Source organism: Pyxicephalus adspersus, chromosome 5, assembly GCF_032062135.1.
Source record: "Pyxicephalus adspersus chromosome 5, UCB_Pads_2.0, whole genome shotgun sequence".
In the NCBI taxonomy this organism is placed as follows: domain Eukaryota; kingdom Metazoa; phylum Chordata; class Amphibia; order Anura; family Pyxicephalidae; genus Pyxicephalus; species Pyxicephalus adspersus.
The window spans coordinates 102,346,198-102,366,319 of NC_092862.1; the positions used below are offsets into that span (position 1 = coordinate 102,346,198).

At 35.7% G+C, this 20,122-nt stretch overlaps 1 protein-coding gene across 2 annotated transcripts in view; it reads left to right on the top strand.

The window, feature by feature from the left end:
* TMEM108 (transmembrane protein 108) overlaps positions 1 to 20,122 on the top strand; it is a 100,877-nt gene that overhangs the window by 16,986 nt on the left and 63,769 nt on the right. The gene's annotated exons all lie outside the window — the stretch shown is intronic.

Sequence of the window (20,122 nt, forward strand, 5' to 3'; positions counted from 1 at the left end):
TATATAATTCCAAATCACATAGAGGTTATATCTATAAAATATCAAAATGTGAGTTACTTTTTATTTGTAAAGATTTGTGTGTTCACATGAAAACATTCAGACAATTCTCTGAGTGTTTAGATGCAGTTTCCTGATTGCTGGTATTTGTGAGCTTATAGAGAGGACACGGAGCGATTTAATATACACCATCTGCCCAAGTATATACTTGTAAACATCAAATAAGAGATATCAGTCTCTCCTATCTTGAGAAGGAAATGAAAGCTTCTTTTATTTAAAATACTTGTCGAACACTAAAAAAGTGTTTGATGTATACTAAATAATTCTTCATCCTATATTTGAATGTTTGCAGCTTTGTATTGCAACACAACGGATGTTTCCAGGAAAAACACTGTACGGCAATAAAATATTTAATGTATGTAATAACAGTAAAAATTTGATTTGTTTTTGCATTGCTTTGTGTTTATATTTGATATGCTTTATTACCTAATATAGAAAACTGCAAAAATAATTATATTAAATATATTTAATTTTGCCATGATTGCCCTAAAGGGAACCTGTGAGAATGCAAATATAGTAAATGCCAGTGCTGGTTGTGGTTTAAAGGTGTAGGGTTGGAAAGTGTGACAAGACTGAATTCGCATTCTGCATATTTATTCAATTTTATTGGCTCAGAGAGGTTAATTTATTTAGAGTGTAGGGAATGCTTATGTGAATTAGTGAATAAAGTGAAGCTGAGGAAATATTTGCTTTATTTTTATTGGATGGTTAATGTGAATTCAACTTTAATTTATTCAATATGGAAAACGTATACTAAGCTATCAACCTATTTACTAAGCTAAAAAACTGACATACTTTTTTGGTTCCAGTATATTGTGAGGTCAGAATTAGGATTCTAAATAAGAACACAGAAGGCAAAAAAAAAGTTGATTCAAAAATTATAAACATTTTGCCTTTTCACTTGATCAGTGGCTATTTTATACTGCTCTTCACACAATGATGTTGCTGTATGTACAAAAAACAGACTAAGCACTGGTGAGGCTGAACTCAACCTTGTCTTCAGTCTTGTATAGTTGTGCAGGTTCTTCCTGCACAATGGACATTGCTTATGACAATGTTACTGATTTACCAAATAAGGTATGAAATAAAAATGGAAAGGTTTTTTATTATTCTATTGGCATTTTGATGATATTGTAAAGGAGGACCAGAGAAAACATCAGATTTACATAAAGCCAGAACCATAAAATATATAAATGCATTGAAAACATGCCAAAGCTGGACTTTTCTAATTTTTTCTATATTGTATAATGTTGTACATAAAGTAAATGCATTTTTCTAGCAACCAGAATCTGTCAAGACTGCTGAGATCTGTGAATACATCTTCAATCATCTGATGGCAGCAGTCAGAGTCAAACCCTGGGGCATATCCTTGCATTCTGTTCTGTACCACATTTGGCCTATCCAGATGTTCAGCACTCATGATGAACTTTGGAATTACTCATGGATTAAAAGAGGTTAAAGAATACGTTTATGAACAGCATTGCAGCATACATATCTTTATTATTTAGAAATACTTTATAATATTGTCCAGTCTGTCTCATGTCAAGGATGTGTACTAGATCATATATCATGTTTTACCTGACATAAGCCTTTCAGTACCCCGCTCCCTCTGAACATTGTGTATACCTCTATAACTAAAGTGGCACCCGGCATAGCAAAGAGACTAAGGTAGCCTAAAATGAACAAACCTTAGTCTTAAAAATGAACATTAGGAAAACAGCTAAACACACTGATAAATACATATATACTCAAGTATAAACCAAGAATTTTTTTTACTTATCAAAAACTATATACTAAATAACTACTATACTATACCCATACACTAAACTTTATACTAAACTTCTGCCATTGGAGACATGAGTTTGTTACACACGTAACATGCGGACACTGTGGCATCTAGTTTTAGTGAGAAAATCCCTGCAAGGTGTTCTGTCAGAAAATCCTGCCCTGTCAGATTTTTCTACCTGAACACAGTCTGGGAAAATCTTTGCGCCAATCAAACTAGAAAAAAATGACATTTCTAGTTACCTTTATGTACACCAACTTCTGACAGTTTCTATAAATCATATGAGACTTTGGTGCCTAAATTCCTGGATTAGCAACTTTAAGTGGCTAAACTGAGACATTTTCCATTCATGTTACAGAATGACAACCAGTGGTCCTAAAATGCTGGCTGGGATTACGCAAACACTGTCAGGTAGACAGGAACAGAGGAATTAGGGAAGAATACCATCGGGGAAATTAAAGCAGAATTAAATGAAAACAAAAAAATGACACCTTAAAAAATTGACCTTTTAATCCTGCAGATCCCTCAATGGCGCTAGTCGTTCCCATGATCCGGGCAAGACTAAAAGGGGCAACCAAAAACGGCTGTTGCACTAAAAAAAATTAAAAATATTTACCATTTTTCTTTTACATATAAGGGTTGTCTACCCTTTTATGTAAATCACGCTCACTGTTAAGGTATATAGGAAAGGTATTTACCTTTAAAATGTGATCTTCAAGGCCGCATTGTAATTAAAGCCATTATTAAATTCCAAAAATTTGCCATAATGTACAAACCTAAGAAACGCTAATGAATGTCATGTGTCTCCATCAAAGGCTAATTGACCAAGCACAGAAAAAAATGTATTTATGTGATTTCTGCCTTACTGCTTGCACATGTATTTATACAAGATATCTAGTTAGGAATCATGTTTGTATTTTTTCTTTGTAAAGCTGACACTTGATTTGTCAAGAAAAAAAGATCTCTGTGATGTAGTGTTTAGCTACCAAACATTTCCCCCATGTATTAGCAATCTCTTAGAAAATATTACATCATCATCAAAGTTTATCAAGTAAACTCTGTGAGGTCAACTGTGAATTACAAGGGCATGAAGAGATGTAATCATTTTCTATGCTCAGAAGTGGTAGTGAAGTGCCATAGAAAATCTTAAGACAGGAAGGTGAATTATGGAGACTCTAAAGGGGCAAGATCCTATTGTATCCCATTATAATTGTCAGATTCTGCCCTGAAGCATAATGAGCTATCCTGATAAATGGAGGAAGCAATATACCATGTTTCATGCTACAGTTCCTGTCTTGCTCAACACTGTCTATGGTCATTTTTATTGCCCATTTGTTTTCCATTTATAAAGTACACTTTCATGTGTCCTTGTTCCATGGTATCAAATTGACCACTGTATTATATAATGAAAGAGTAAAGTAGGTCACTCCAGGCAATTCATGCATTTTCATTTTCTGTACAGCTACATTTTTTCATTTTTCTAAACTGTGGTCATATAGTACTGTTTACTTACCTATTACTAACCTTTTTGAAAACTAGGCTTTCAGAATAGGAACTCCATTTGTGGCAGATACATTTATTATTAAATATTTACTCTTAAAGGATGATTCCTGTAAAAAGGTGATAAGGTTTTCTGTTTCATTTTTAAATTTAAAATAGTTTAACTTGCCTTGCTATGCAGTCTTTATTGTGGATCTTCATTGGAAAATACATTTATCATGTATTTTTGTTAAAGAAATAATCCACAAGTCCCCTTGCAAATTCTTACAAATACCTGTTAAACATTCTATTGAAATGACACCCTATTAAAGTTACTTTGCTGGTGGGGCAATGTTTTTGTATAGCTATGTCTGAAAGTTGATCATATCATTTGGGCCTATGCAAAGGCATAGAGTTATGCCACTAATTACAATGCTAAAAAAAATTTTTTTAACTAATTTCTGTGCTGTATTACCTATTATTTTATATGCTCAAGCATAAGTTTTTATTTTTTTTGTGAAAATGTCATTTAAACAAATCAGTTTATACTTGGGTCACACCGCTAGATGGTACTATATTCTCATGTAAAGTGCATTACAAACCGCTATCTAAGACATATAGCGTTTGTTACGCATTTTATAAGGGGATACAGCACCATCTACTGGTAGCCAACAATGATGCACAAAAGATCATTTAGAAAAAAGTGACCATTATAACCAACCAAAAAACACTTAAGCAAGTAACCAGTAAAAAAGGGGAAAAGCTAAACAGACTGGGCCCATTTTATTTAAAATTTCACCTTAAAATAATTGTTTTAAAAGTAACACACCAATTTTGTTTTATTCACATTTCATTGGCATTTCTGTTGATTACTGTTTTGATTTTTAGCAGTGAAGGCCACATTTATGTATAGGCAGAGTATATGCAGTACTTTTCCACTAAAAACTTTACAGTTAAAGAAAGCTGTAGCATGTAAATAAATACAAATTATTAGTCGGTATAGACTATTCTTTTAGAACCTAATAAAAGCAGCATAGGTTTAAAGAAATTACTACCATAAGAATAGGCTCCGGTCAAGGGTCTGTTCTATTGTTAAGCATTGCCAAGTTTAAATTAAAATCAGTTTTTATAGTATTTTTACTGTTGTAACTGTAAATATAATATGGAGGCTTATACAAGTTAACTCATAATGCCCTGCAATATGTACTCCTTCCTCCTCTGTTGTCTCCTTTTACCTCTTACACTCTAGCCCTGTTTTATTGGGGCTTCTAAATGCTTATATAAGGTTTCATTTAGGAACTTACACTGCTACTATATAAAGTCTACATTTATTGATTTATTAATGATTATATAGTTACTTTATGTATTTTCTATATGATTACAGTTTAGCTTTAAATGTAACAGCCATCAGGCACAGGTTACGCCCCCTAAACCCACCTTTACCTCTGCATCACAGGGTAGAAGCCATAGAGCAGTAGACCAAGGGTAAGGCAAGGGTAATTTGCAGCCAGTAAATAACCTGTAAGTCATCAATGCCAGTTAAAATCAAAAAAGCTTTTGTGACCCAATTTTGTTATATATCTGATTTTACTAAATTACAGATGCTCTATAGTTAGGATGGAAGTGAAACATTGTAAAATCTCCTATTCCTGTTTGTCATAACACATGCAGTATGTATTTTAGGTAAGAGTGAGTTCTAAAAAAAAATTGTGTATAAGAATGTATGTATACAAATGCAGCTAGTTGTCTGTTCACTGTATTCTCCATATTACATAAATAATAGAATCACATAGCTGGCAGGGCATGTTCCTTCCTTGCACTTCACTTTTCATAAATCTCCCAATTTGTGTTAGTGTGTCTTTTTCAGAAAAGTGACAGCAACCAATCAGAAATTGATAAATCATCCTACGAATGAATATTTTGACAAAAAAGGGCAGTTAAAAAAACCTGTAGTGTTTGCAAAACCCATTAAAAAGAAAAAACATTTAGATGTTGAATAAAAATATCCAGAAGACAGTCAATCAACACAGTGAAATTTCAAACCAATGACAAGCAACTTAGGTGCCCCTTGGCTCATAGACCTGAAGAATGCACAATTCATGGTAATAAACTGCATCCAAAGGCGAAAACAAAGTGCTTTGTGCTTTCACAGCTTCTACACTAAGCAGTTTGATAAATGTCAAATCAATTGTTGAAAAGCCTTTGACTGTATTTACTTTAGGCATTTACTATAAATGAACTTGGCTTAAGAGGAGAGCCAGGCACTTTCTTGTCTGGCAGGCATTTCATTTTTAGCATGTGTAGCATTTTCAATAAGTGCTTTTGAAATGTCATCTTTACTGTGTTGGTTTCACTAGCTGAGTTTTAGATAACTTGCAAAATATTCACGCCTAATGCATAATTTTAATCTCGATACGGATGAGTTTGCTGTGTACAACATTTTGTTGGCAATAAATCCATGTTTTTGTTCATTTTGATATTAATGAATACTGCCACCATTAACAGGCTTGGAGACCCCACTTGGAAAAGTGAAATTAAATTGTGGTTGTTTTTCTTTACAGTTATATCTACCACTGCCAAGTATGAAATCATCAGAGACCTGTTTTACTAGGTCATAGCCCTTAAAATGATGAAACTAAACAAAGGTTAACAAATTCAAGAGTAGATTTAATTTACTGACTTGTTTGGAATTGACAAGTCTTTTATTATTAAAAATAAGGAGCATATTAGGCTGGCTGTACAAAATCAGGTCTTTTGTCAGTTTTGGGGAAATGAGAAGTACCTGTTCTTTCAGAGATTTTTTAAAAGCCATTCTTGAATCATTTTCTTCCAGAGATGTTTGCTAAATAGATGATATTGGAATATGCCAAGATCCTGTTTGCAGAATGCTTGGTTATGGTCTTTACTGCACAAACACCAATACTGTGCAATGAGAACATGATTGTGGGCCTTTTGGTGTTAAAACAAGTTTTTGGCATTTGGCTTGTGTTGCTAAAAGCTTAACCCTAAACCCTATATTTACCATTCCAAGCACCTTAGTCCTAAAGCTGACTAACTGATGTGCCACATTTTAACAGTTAACCTTACATGGGAAGTATATATTATAGTGCATAATATAAGATTATTTATATTATATTATAGATCTTTCCTGCACAAACTATACTAATGGGCGGTAAGAGCTTTTGGTACTAAAAAAAATGTTTCTTCCATTGGGAGTGGGCCAAAAACTTAACTCCGACCCTGACATTTACCATTTCCTGTAAATGAGCCTTAAAGCAGACCTTCAGCCAATGAATTGAAAATAAATGTTCAATGTGCCTGTCTCCTAAAGTAGATCAGTATGTAATCTTCCCTACTGTTTATGGTTACCCCTCAAAAGATTAAAAATAAAAAAGTGTTGGCTGGAAAAAAACATATTGGAAGCAGTTCTTTTGCAAATTGGATCTTATCATTAGGTTGCCGAACAATAGGTTTCACCACATCAAAAGAACTTCTTCAGTACAGACCTTGGTCACCAAAAATGTCAGTCTACATAAAGAGTCATAGACATCTACTCTAGGTTTCTATCTAGTGACTGCATAAGCTTGTGCAGTAAAATACATGGAAACAGACTTTGCCAAAATAGCAGCATTGAGGCAGAAAGACCTTAAAGCCTAAAGCTGCGTACACACTTGCAATTTTTGTCGTTGGAAAGGATCTTTCACGATCCTTTCCAATGACAAGGGGCTGCAAGATGCATGAACGATGCTGTACATACAGCACCGTTCATGCTCTATGGAGAGGGGAGGGGGGAGAGCGACGGAGCGGCACCCTACTGCGCGCTGTCCCCTTCCCTTTCATTACGATCGTCTGTCGTCCGTGGATCCGGCAGGTCGGTCGTCCGGACGATGGACGACACCGACTGTACACACGGAAGATTTTCGCCCGATGCCGATTATCGGGCGATAAAAATCTGCCGTGTGTACGTAGCTTAAGGTAGCTTTCCCCTGGGCAGCCAAGTGTTGTGTAAGCAGCCCCTGTCCCCATGTTACCACGGTTAAAACACATTAGTACCAATTTGCTTTCTATACCCAGTGTATGTAGCTGCACCAGTCTGTTTAAAGGAGATATTTTTAATTACTCTAGATTGGCAGCTGGAAGCTACTGCAGTTCAAACCACTTGGCAAGACTTGGCACTTGAAAGACATTAGTTGTGTGTCAGCATTGAGGTGACTGAAGACATTAAAATCACAATCTAATAAATCATCAAATGAAATGCTGAGCAAATCCACCTCTAATCAGTTTGCCAAACCGAATCTCAAATAACATAATTTGTAACAACGAGAAAAGAGCTGATACATCACTCAATCATTACTCAGTATGAAATAAGCTTGACTGAGGGTCATCAAAATGTGAAACACAATAGATAATGGTTTACATTTTGAGATCAAATAAAGAAGACATTGAAAAAGCAATGCACTACTCAAAAGAAAAGTGTATTTATTACATTTTAAATACCTTGAGACAAAGGCAAAACCATCCATTAAGTCTATATCTAATTTTGCTGAGCAGATGCTAATTTCCTATTTAAATTTTGCTATGTGTAATTACTTGTAATACTTTCTTTATTAAATTTCCATTGCTAAATAGGATTTTATTGAAAATTACTCTGCAGAAATTTGATGTGAATGGCCTAGAGAGCCTAACTATATATTTAAATAATTAATGTAGCGCCATTTTTGGACCTTGTTCTACTATAGCCTATAATAAAATCTTCCCTACAAGCTTGTGAAGGAGAACAATATTTAACAAGTGTCCTCACCCAACAGCTGGGAAAATGTTATATAGAGACATGAGAGGAGGGACAGAGATGCTGGTTCAACACAGACAGTAACTAGGCATTAACAGAAGTGGAGGAAGATATGATATGCAATAGGAAGGGGGCTGTGCTAAGAAAATGACTGCTGGAGTAGTCAAATGTTCAAATTAAAACTCACACTTTAAGTAAATTTAAAAACATTTATGGAAAGGAAAACGCTCAAGTATGCATATACATTTCTGTTTGTCTAAACTTTTATTTGCAGTTTTTAAACTTGGCCTTAGGGTCTCTTTACTAGATTCAAAAGAAATTTGGGCGTGAGTGGTTTAAAGGCTCTTTTTTCTGCTTGGTAGGTTTTTCTTTTTCAACCTGCCCCTTAAAGTAATATTACAGGTTCCAAAGATTCCTATAACACCTTTTCAAATTGTCTTCAGGGAAGGGTTAGAAACATAGCCAATTAAGTAGCTTTTGACTTGCTCAACCAATTACTGCCATTAGGAATAATAATATTCACCAAGAATAGTTTAAGAATGAATAGGAGTAATAACCATTGTTTAAAACATGTAGATGCTTATTTAATTATATGATTTTTCTAATCTTTTCTTTCCTTTGGACCAACCTCTGGTTGTTTAAAATAATGTCTCATGCATAGCTAAGTCACACTAGCAGTTTATCAAATCAATTTTATTGTAACAATATTACTGTTGTATATCATTCTTTGATTTTTTATGCACACAAAATGTATTGTACATGACATTATTACAAAACCTGGGTACAAATACAAATCAGTCATATACATCTTTATTTTAATTTTTTGGAATTTATTACAAACTTACTGTACATGTTCAGTTAAATATGGTTATAATACTGAAAAAGGAGTTAAAGATTTAAAAACAAAGCTGAAAGTGTCTAAATTCTTATGAACAATAGCAAATTAATACCATACAAAAAACAGTGGAACCATGTAATTCAAACATAACTATAGCAGAAACATAGGAACACACTTATTGATGCTAATATTTATACAATTTGGATGATTAGATACACATAATTTATTATAAGAACAAAATACTTGCTGCTATAGAGCTGGGAATCGTGAAAAAAGGTACCAAAATAATTGATTTTTCCACTGATGTTAATATTTAAAAGCTGCAGTGTAGAGTTTTCAAAAGTCAGTGTCATTTTATTGTGTATTCTGTAATACACACATTTTTTGCTTTAAGCGCAATTGTTGGTTTATATACACGGTCACACAGTATGCACCCGGTTTCTTGACATCTTAGAGAAACAAAGATACTTTAACCAAAGCTAACATATCGAGACTTGTGGTCCCAACAGAGTGTCATAGCTGTGAAATCATTATATCCAGCACAGGAGCCATATCACATAACACAGATGTTTTATTTCTCCAGAGTAAATACATCTACTGTTTTATCTATGAACATTAGCAGATGAAACCTGCTCTCTTAACTTTAAAATACAGTGCATGCTTCCTGGCAGAAGATCTTAGAGCAATAAAGCAGATATTCAGTAGTGCTGGGATGGCAAGTATTTCAGAGAGATAATTGAATGCATCACTCACATCTTTAGATAGACGCGGGAACATAGGCATATCAGTTATAAGATATTGTTTGTTTTCCCTGCTCTCAGACTCTAGGGATCTGTGGTCACATAACAAGACAGTGGTTGAACTGAGGCTTCCCTAGAGCCTTTCATGTCAAAATTAATACACAATCATCATTTATACATTGCAACAATGGCTGTTTTCAGTCTGCTGGTTTGTGTCATGCATTGTGGAAGTAAAGTATCCAATTTTACGAAGTTCTGTGGAAGTATGTTCAAACAACATCCATCATCATAATAAACCTTTTCCTTTATTTTTCCTTAAAGTTAATTAAATAAAATCTTTAGTTAAAGAAATAAAAACATCCACCAAAAGATTAAAACCAATACAAAGCATTGTGCAAATTTGGAGTGCACAGTAAAGTACACAGTAAATATTTTGAGTTGTGCTACCACCATAAAGTCCATTAGTCACAACATAGATGTCCTAATATAATAAATTTGTGACACGTTTCATGGAACAACGTCTACTTCTTCATGCAATGGAGTTTGACATAACCCTAGGATTACAAAACAGACACCTCAATATATTTTTACACAAAAACATGTAATGATCAAAGTAGTTAGTCTTGGGAAATTAAATACGGCTGTCCCACATATGCAAAATCTTGGTTGCAAGGAGCCAGCAGAGCACATGGGTTGGCCAAGTTGGAAAACAGGGCAACAGACCGCTATGAAGATGAAGACATTAAGGTGCATTTGTCTGCTTTGTTTTAATTTGCATATAACTCAGGAGTAACTTGGGCTTTTTAAGGAGTTTGATTTTATTTTGCGCTTCTTCCCATTTCTAACACAAATTTAACCATATTTTAAGCTAAAAATTACTTTTGGTTCAGCTATATACATTCCACAAGCGTACATGGTCTGTGAATGGATTACATTTCTTTCATGGCTGTGCTGCAGTTTTTTTTGCTCAAGACATTCTTTCCTTGTCAACATTTTTTTGCAAATCCCACTGGGATGTGTTCATTGTAAATTATGTAGAATGGTGATCTTACTGAAGAACTGCAGTGACTATTATGCCAATAGTTAATAGTTAATCCTACTTACCTAACGTCATTCATGTTCAGGGACCCTTGATACCCTACCATTTTCACAGGTGACAACCTAGGTCTAATTCAATGTACATAAACCAAGCAAATAACTTTTTCTAATTATTTAAATAATGATTAGGCTAATATACTATTAGAAACAGTTTGATATGTCTGTTTAATAGGTACAAGAATATACATAGTTATCTCTTCAGAAATTCAGAGATATCCTTTGTTCTGCCCTTTTTGCTTAATTTGATTATTTAGTCCTAACAATTTTTATTTTAGGACCAAAAATTATTAGCCCTTATGCTATAGAGATGCAAGGGTAGGATGGAATATGTAGTTTTGTAAGGGTTGACACCAGTCAGTTCACATACATCCTGTGTGTTGTTAGTTTTCAGCAGGGTTTAAAACAGAACTAAACCATCTTTTGATTTATGTCAAAAGCTTGTGGAAACAGGCTTTGCTTGGATCTGCAGTTGCCAGGTCACTGCACATGTGATCAGTTATAAAACTAGACATTTGAGGGCTTGAAAGTTTGTAAAGAGTTGACCTAAGCATTAGTGGCAAAACAGGGGTTTCAGAGGGTTCTACTATGATAAGGTGTCTTGCTCCAAAGGATCCACATGGTTTCTGCCAGTGTCAAATTTTATTTTAGACCACCAAACTTATTTTCCACACAAAGATGTTTATATGTCTTTGGGGTGTTCTTTCATTGGTTTTCCCCCAGTCCCCCTATGCAATGTACATGTGAAGCTTCTGGGGTGAAGAGTGTTACCTACAACATAGGTTTTGGTTATTGTGAAGTAGGGGGTTGATCTGCAGCTATGTCTAAGCATATGAGTAAGCACACCAGCATATGGGACATTTATTCCCAGGGTTATGACTTAAATGTAACTGTTTTAAAGTGCAATTACTGGGAATAATTATTTAGTTCATTCATTAGGCATTTCTGACAAATCAACAAAAAAGTTTCTCTTCTTGTAGGGACTTTAAAGGAATCAAACATGGGGTATATACATGACACATACATCATGGCACTTCTGTAGAGGATATGTGCAGTCGCATGTATTCATAGCACATGTTGAAGGGTACTATCATATGTCTGTATGACTTACATATAGTGATTTATGTGGTCAGATCATGCATAGTCTCACCATACACTGATATATGATATATAGTTATAACTTTGCTTACTTCATACCACTAAGCAAAGGGAATGATAAAAAAAATACATAAACAAAATTAAGAGAGAAACATCCAGAAGCCCTGCCTTTTCCTGTCATAGAAAGTGGTTACAAGGCATTGGTCCCTTGATAGAGCATTTTTTATATAATGTATCATTTAAGTTGACTTTTGTCAATCTGCCATTTTTCTATTTATAGTTTAGCTTTTTTATGCAATTACACTGAAAGACCAGATTCCAAGAAACCTATAATGTCATTACTTTTTCCAATAAACGACATGAAGAATAGATGAATAATTCAACTGCAGCATATATCTGTAGCAGCCCCCCTCTGATATATTCCAGTTCATCATCCACTTGGTCATGCAAGCAGGTCAGGGTCACAGAATATCCTTCAGTGAAAGAATGTATCATCTACAACCTCAGCAGAATTGACATTTTTTTTCTTTCTACTTCTTTCAGCTGGACTGTTAAAGCTCTGTCTGCGCTGATTAATATGTCCTTCAGCAAAATGATCAAGCTAGACTACTGTACAAGCTGATAATTACACCAAGTCACTTGACACATGGAGCATGTCATCTGATAAACTCAGCTTAGAGGATGGAAAATGGTTTTATGTATTGAGCTGTCATTACATGTAACCACCTAGAGCTTGCAAGAACAACATCACTAAATGACTATCTGTTCTATTTTTTGTGTATGTAGCTTTGATGTACAATAATGCAAGGAGGCATATTCTGTAGGGAAATGCAATGAATAGACCATCTAGGCCAATTGCCTTGTATCTTTTCCCTTAAATTCCATTTGATGGTATTGCCCCGCTAATATGATCAGATGTTGTAAATGCAAAAGCTATAATAAGGCATGGAGTGCAAAGGCTAAGAGACATGGAAAGTCCAAATAAAATCATCTAGAATGGAAAGGGTAACTGTCACCCTACTCTGCTAGCACTTTGTTTTTAGGTGATAGACATAAGTTAGCGAACTCTAATTATATAACACACTAATCTGCCAACAAAATTGCAAAGCAATAAAAACCCAACCAGATGTTGGTGGCAGGCAAGGCAGCAGCCTGGAACCTCTTACCATGAATAGAAATATTTTACAGACAGTTTGTTGTGTCTGTAATTATGTTACTGATTTGATAATATACCAATGGAACTTGTGGTCAATATAATGATTGAGGGTTATAACAGAGCTTTTCAAAACTCAATAAATATAATACAAATTATAGAAGGTTTATTTTACACAACAACCTCAACTGTTATCAATTTTGTACTTGTGTATAAGTATTCAGCTCCTTTAAACCCTCATGACTCTACAACTAAACCCAAACGGCAGAGCAAAAGCAGTCAGAGGTTTTTAGTGGAGGGTTTATTTGAACTGTATTAAAAAAAATTAGGATTTTACTGAAAGTTGGGGACCTTGTTCCTATTACTTTCACCTTTGTCACCTTACTCTGCTAGCACTTTGGTTCTATGGGATAGACCACAATTCAAGGAATTTGAGGTACACAGCACACTATTCCACCAACAAAACAAAATTGCAATGACAACAAAAAATAAGAACCTTCACATATCAATGGCAGTTGGGGAAGCAGTCGAGAACATTTTACGATTTATAGTTTTTTTTTTTATGACAATAAAATAAAGTGTGTCTGATGCCACTTCTGGTAGTTGTGCCATGCCAGACCACTTCCATAACACTACCATTTTTAATACAAACTTTTTTCATGGCATGCCCATGTACATGTCTAAAATTTGAAAAATAAATGTTTTTATCCCATTTATATATGAGGCTGTATCATTTTAGCCCTCATCCTTTTTATTTTGGAATAATTTCACTGTTTGTTACTGATTCCATATATTGGTCTGTTCAAACTTTTTGGTTCTGGCACATATATATTTCCTTATAATACTCTACCAAATTTTATAATTTGCTATGTATGTATTAAATATGATAAAGATGACAACCTAAGACCGATACCTAGAACAAAAGATATCAACTTCAAGGTGAGCAAGTCATAGTTACAATGTGGAAATTGGTGTTCATGTTAAGGAAATAAGGAAAGCATGCAAGTCAAAACATCTGTCAAGCCATATCTGACTGCTGTTTACAGTTTTTAGATAGTATTTTATGTAACTAGTGTACAGGGGTAGTGGCTTAGTTTGTGATATATATATGTATGTGTGTATATATATATATATATATATATATATATATATGGATTTAATTTTCAGTAAATCATTTTGCATCTTCTCTTATCCACCAAAGGGAATTTCCAAAATGTATTAGTTTAGTTGCTGTGCTTTAAAAAAAATGGTTGGATTTTTAAAGTACATTTATACTAGTAATCCCTATACACAAATCATAATTAATAAGATCTGCAGGGTAATGTCAGAAGTGAAGTGTCATGAAAAATTACTTGCTTGTCTTTAGACAATGACATGATATACTCCCCGCAGCAGGATAATTGAGTGAATTGTAACATAATCACACTGCTTAGTAATTCCAACCTGCTGCTTACAATGATGTGTTTCTCAGCTTGCACAAAAAATGGTGCTACCATGTACTGCATTTCAGCCATTCTTTAATTGTATTTGTCACCTTGTCACTCGCAATAGAAACAGATCTTCCAATATGCATAAGCAGTCAGAGTTAGCCAAAGGGCCTGCAATCTTGTGGGAAGAGAAAATTGTCATGGATTTACAGGTAATATTTAATACACCAAAACTTTGGTATTTCTTATCTTTTTGCTAAGACATTGTTAAACTTCTAGAAGATATGTATTTGGATATACATTTTACATATAAGCACCAGAGACATTACCCCCTATCAACAAATCGTATTTCACCATTATTACCTTTAGTGAAAAAAAAAGAATAAAATATTATGTATGCATGTTCTACCATAACTGGGGCAGCTGATCAATACCAGTACATTTTTGACTAAAGATATTTTGCATTATCTAGCTCTAAAGATAACCAACATCATAGTGCAGACACCTCCTTGCTGCTGAACTATGTTTTATTACAAAGCACTTCACTAGCTTTAAACTCCGGGGTGCTGTTAGGCAAAATAAACCACACATAGTCTGTATGTAGTCCACCCCATACTGCTTCCTTTCTCTCTATCTCCCTTGTCTCTCTATCATACTTTACTTTATAAAGAACCCTACATATTAAAGAGAACCTGAGCTCCACAAATTATAGTGTGTAACTGCGTGCAGACACTGGGATTGTTTTAGTGTTTGTCTTCATATAGCACCTGTAACTGTTTCATAGTAAAGTAGGACCCCACACATACATGTCCATAGGAGTTACCTGGCAAAGATGCGTGCAGTCCTTCATTCAGTAAGATGATACATGGCATGATAGAAGACATTACCTACATGCTGTAACATATGGCTCTGCAGATTAGTCTGGGTCTAGAGAAACAAAATCACACTGAACAAAAGATGATGATTATGTGGTTTAATGACAGCGCACACTGGTTCTCACAGATGTGCAATAATCACATAGCAAAATGAAATCTCTATCTAGACCGTTGCTGTTTAATAATTATAATAATTCAGGACATTTCATGAAAGGGAACATCAGAGCTGTTTAAGTCCTAAAAGCTAAATAAAACAGCCAACCATGTTCTTGAGTTTGATTCAAGGAAAATATATTCTTGTAAGTGTTTAAATTTTACTCTTAAATCTAAAGTGGTAAAAAATACTGTAAATCTATAATTTATATTGTTTTATAGGGGTATGTTTATTTGTTTGTTTTGGTGATGCTCAAATCATGAAAAAAAACATTAAAATATATGTAGTACTGTGGTAGAATGAAACGCCTGATGCCAAATTCAGGAGATATTTGGCATCATGTACCTCAGTTTCCATGGAAAAGGGATAAAAGGGCCTCAATAGGGCAGAATTGCAGCTCTTGATTTGGGATGCAGGTCTGTAGTGTCCTAGAAGGGATGGATGGGCCACATGCCTTAGGCAAAAAAGCTGCGTAGCCTGTTTGATGGGACCCACAGACAAAGCCTGGAGTAGTGTTGGTCGAATAGCTCACTATTCGATTCGGCAGCTATTCGCTCGAATAGAGCAAAATTTTTCGGGTGGTCGAATGTCAAAGTCGAACACTATTAAAGTCAATGGTAGGAAAAATTCGTTTTTTTTTTTCAGCACTGTGTAGAGCTTCTACAGCCTCCAAACAGATGTAAAAAGATACATTGTAAAAGGATACATAAAAAGATACATTGTAAAAAGATACATTGTAAAAAGATACATTGTAAAAAGATACATTGTAAAAGGATACATAAAAAGATACATTGTAAAGAGATACATTGTAAAAGGATACATAAAAAGATACATTGTAAAAAGATACATAACACTATTCCATACCCCTGTACTTCACATAGAGCACCTGTCACATCAATATTAGGCTAAAGCTAGGTACACACTTCCAATAATTATTGTTAGAAAACGAACGATTACGACCGATCAACGATTATGCACGATTATACTTGAACAATCATATTGTGCACAATCCGTACATGCTGTAACAATATGATCGTTCATATATAATCCACCAACAGTGTCCACACGCTAGATACAATCGTTTGAACGATGCAGGGAGGGACATGTAAAGGAGAAAGTGTACCGAAGAAACATGCACGACCACTGAATGACAGTACACACGATAGATAGTGAAAGATCGTCGGCCAATCAGATCCACCGTGACGGTCGTTCATTTCCAACGACAATCCTCGTTCGTCGACATCCTTGGTCACTTTTTTTTGGCCAATCGGTTGTTCATCGGTCGTTTCTAACGATAATTATTGGACATGTGTATGCAGCTTTAGTCTACACAGACTGTTTCCCCAGCGTTTAACCTGAGGTTTTTTAAAGCCCATGTTTGAAGTCCCCATGCATTCCCATGGGCTAATCTACACCAGGACTTTTCCTTCAGGCACGTTTTTGAGCGTTATCTTAAACGTTGTCTCCACCACCCCACCCTGGGGAATGAGTACAGAGGTACATAAAACCCCTTAATCCCTGAAAGGGTTTAATGTTAAAATATTTTTTTAATGTGTGTTTGTGTAATTAAACTTTTTTTTTTTTTTTACAGGTTATCCCAATGACAGGATGATTTCCAGGGTTGCAATGAGCACAGCCCTGGAACTCCTCCTGAGAGTGAGGGATCTCAGGGCACTAGGGGTTAAATGAGGACAAGCCTCTCCATTCACCCCTAGTGCTCTGGCTGAGGTTTTACATTTCTCAGCCATTCAGCACTAGCTATGAATGGGGAGACTTGTGCTCATTCATCCCTAGTGCTCTGGGATTGGCTGAGAAATAGGAAATCCTGATGATGCCTTTGCTGTCATCAGGTTTTCTCTTTCCTCAGGGAGCAGAGCAATCAGCGGAGCTTTACTATGCTGACAGCTCTGCTCCCCTGATCAATCCCGCAGCCCTACAGGAGGTGTGACGTGTTCTGTATATGTAATACATGTCACAGCTCCTCTAGGGCTGCGGGAGTAATCAAGGGAGCAGAGCTGTCAGCATAGTAAATCTCCGCTGATTGCTTTGCTCCCTGATTGGCTGAGGAAAGGGAAATCCTGATGATGCTTGAGCTGTCATCAGGGTTTCCTATTTCCCAGCCAATCACAGAGCAGTAGAGGTGATGAATGGAGATACGTATCTCCATTCAACCTCTATTGCCCCGGTATTGCTTGCGGTTACAGCTAATTGAAGGCACCTGCTTTCCCATGGTCAGGGAATCCCACAATGACATTATAATTCATAATGTCATTGTCGGATAACCTGTAAAAAATTTAAAAAAAAAAAAACAAGTTAAAATAAAAACACATACAAATAAAATTCATTTAAAATTAATTTTTTTTTTTTTAAACTTTTTTTTCCCCGAATTTTTGCAGTAGAATCCCGTGTTTTTCGGGTTGGGTCTATCCGAATTCGAACAGCCATATTCGGGTCGAATATAGGGACAACCCGAATTCGAACATCAACACTAGCCTGGAGGCTAAATTTTGTGTTTTGCAGTTATACTGTGGATGACTTTGACCTGCAGCCTGTGAGGGGAAAAAACTGGAGTTTTCTTTGTGTGTTGGAATTTTTTTAAAATAAAAGTGGCAGAGCTCCCTGAAATTGAACTGAAAGCCTGAAATGCTGCATGATGCTATCATGTCAACATAGGCCAAAATCCCCAAGGAATGTTTCCAGCATCTTGCTGAATCTATGCCATGAAGAATTAGGACAGTACTGAAGGGGGGTCTAGAAAGGGAAACCTAAGTGGCCAGTGAGTTTATTTCAAAGTCTAGAGACAGACACATACTCACACATATACGTGCAAAAATTAGATCTACACCAGGGGTAGGCACCCGTTTTCAGTCGGGCCACAAAAAAAATTTTGCCAGAGGGGCCAGGTTGATGGTAGAGTGAGTCCCTGAATGTGACGTCTTGATGGCATAACCCTGTCCACTCTCCCATCGCAGATCTGAGCCTGTGATAGAAGAGTGGGTGGATTGTGTGCAGTGACACCGCCCGCCCACTCTCCCATCGCAGGCTCAGATCCGGGGACGTGTTCTGCTCAGGGTGGCACCAGAGTGGCCAGAGCCGCGGAACTACCAAAGGGACAGACAAACATCCTCATTGGTCCGTAGTTTTCCCATGCCTGATCTACACAATGGTTTAACAATTCCATTACTATTTTTCAGTGAAGGTGAGGCAGTGTTTGTTCCTAAAAGGCACAATTTCACATACTGATACGTTTCACATACTGTTTGACTTCCATATACCCATGTGACTAGGTAGCATTTATTTTCTAGAGAAATAGAATAGATCAATCTGATCCTTGATTTAACACAGCATGATGTTACTGAGGACAGACCATGTCAGACTATTTTTTTTTCTTTGCTATATTACAAATATTTTAGTGCTGTTTTATAGGGCTACATTGTTGGCTAAAACTACTGGGGGCAGTTATTTATTAGGACTGCAGAATTAACAATGTGGCCTGACATTGAGGAACGTGAATCCCCCCCTTATAGATCTTTAGTTAGACCTAATTTACAGTGTTGTACACCCCTACCTCATCTCCTCATTCCCTGTGTACTTGTTTGTTTATCCTAAGAACATATGTCTATAATTTTAGGCCAGTTTTGATAGGCCTACCTGCTTTACCATGTTGGTTATATTGAATTGTGTTAGCTGTGGCAATGCCAGATGCAAAGGACACCATGAAAGTTAGCAGAGAAACAAATTGGGAGTGTAAAGTGCACCATGTGCATGGTAGGGTGCAAGTCAATAGGGTGGCTTGCTGCTAGGGAGCTATGAGAAACCAACTATGAGTAAGTTTGAATCAAGTTGGTGCAGCATAAGTTGGTATAACATGCAGTAGACATGCATATTTTTCACAGTGTTTCATTAACAAATGTCTGCTTTTTTGTTCATATTTTATTCATATTTAGTCCAACAGACTGCACAAATATGTCCTGCAGGTTTTTGCAGAAAATTCTGCGGTTAAGCAATGCAGTCAGGTACAGAACACTACCTGGTCTATTACTAGTCAATAACGAAGCAGCAGGACACATATGGGATCATCCTTGTGCTCATTTTCTGTAACCCTTTTACCAACTCTATTATGCAAAGCAATAGAACTCTGTCTGGCTCCTAGTTCTGCCCCAAGTGCTGTTGTAGACTGGATTACAGGAGACTGAAATCATTGTATATTCCGTTACTTACATTAGTTACACCATACGTAAAAATCAATGTATTTACTTTTTGCAATGGATATATAGTTGGAGTAATTTTTTTTCATATGCCAAGAATACAACTCCAAAGTATGTTCGTTTATATATTTTCTTTCCTGTGACCAAACCAAGTATGTAACTTGTACGTTTATATATTTTCGTTCCTGTGACCAATATCTGTCTTTTCCGAGCTCTATCAAAAGGCTTGTCAGCTCAGAGTAATCGTCTTCATTTAGATTGTGTAACACTCAGCAACAGAAAGACATTGGAATGTAAGGCCACCATTCACGTTACACAATGAAAAGACAGTTTAATGACTGGTAAAGGTGTCATTCAATTTCTTCCTTGGTATTAGCTGATAAAGCATGCCTATAAAACCTCTGTTAACAATGCATTCCAGAA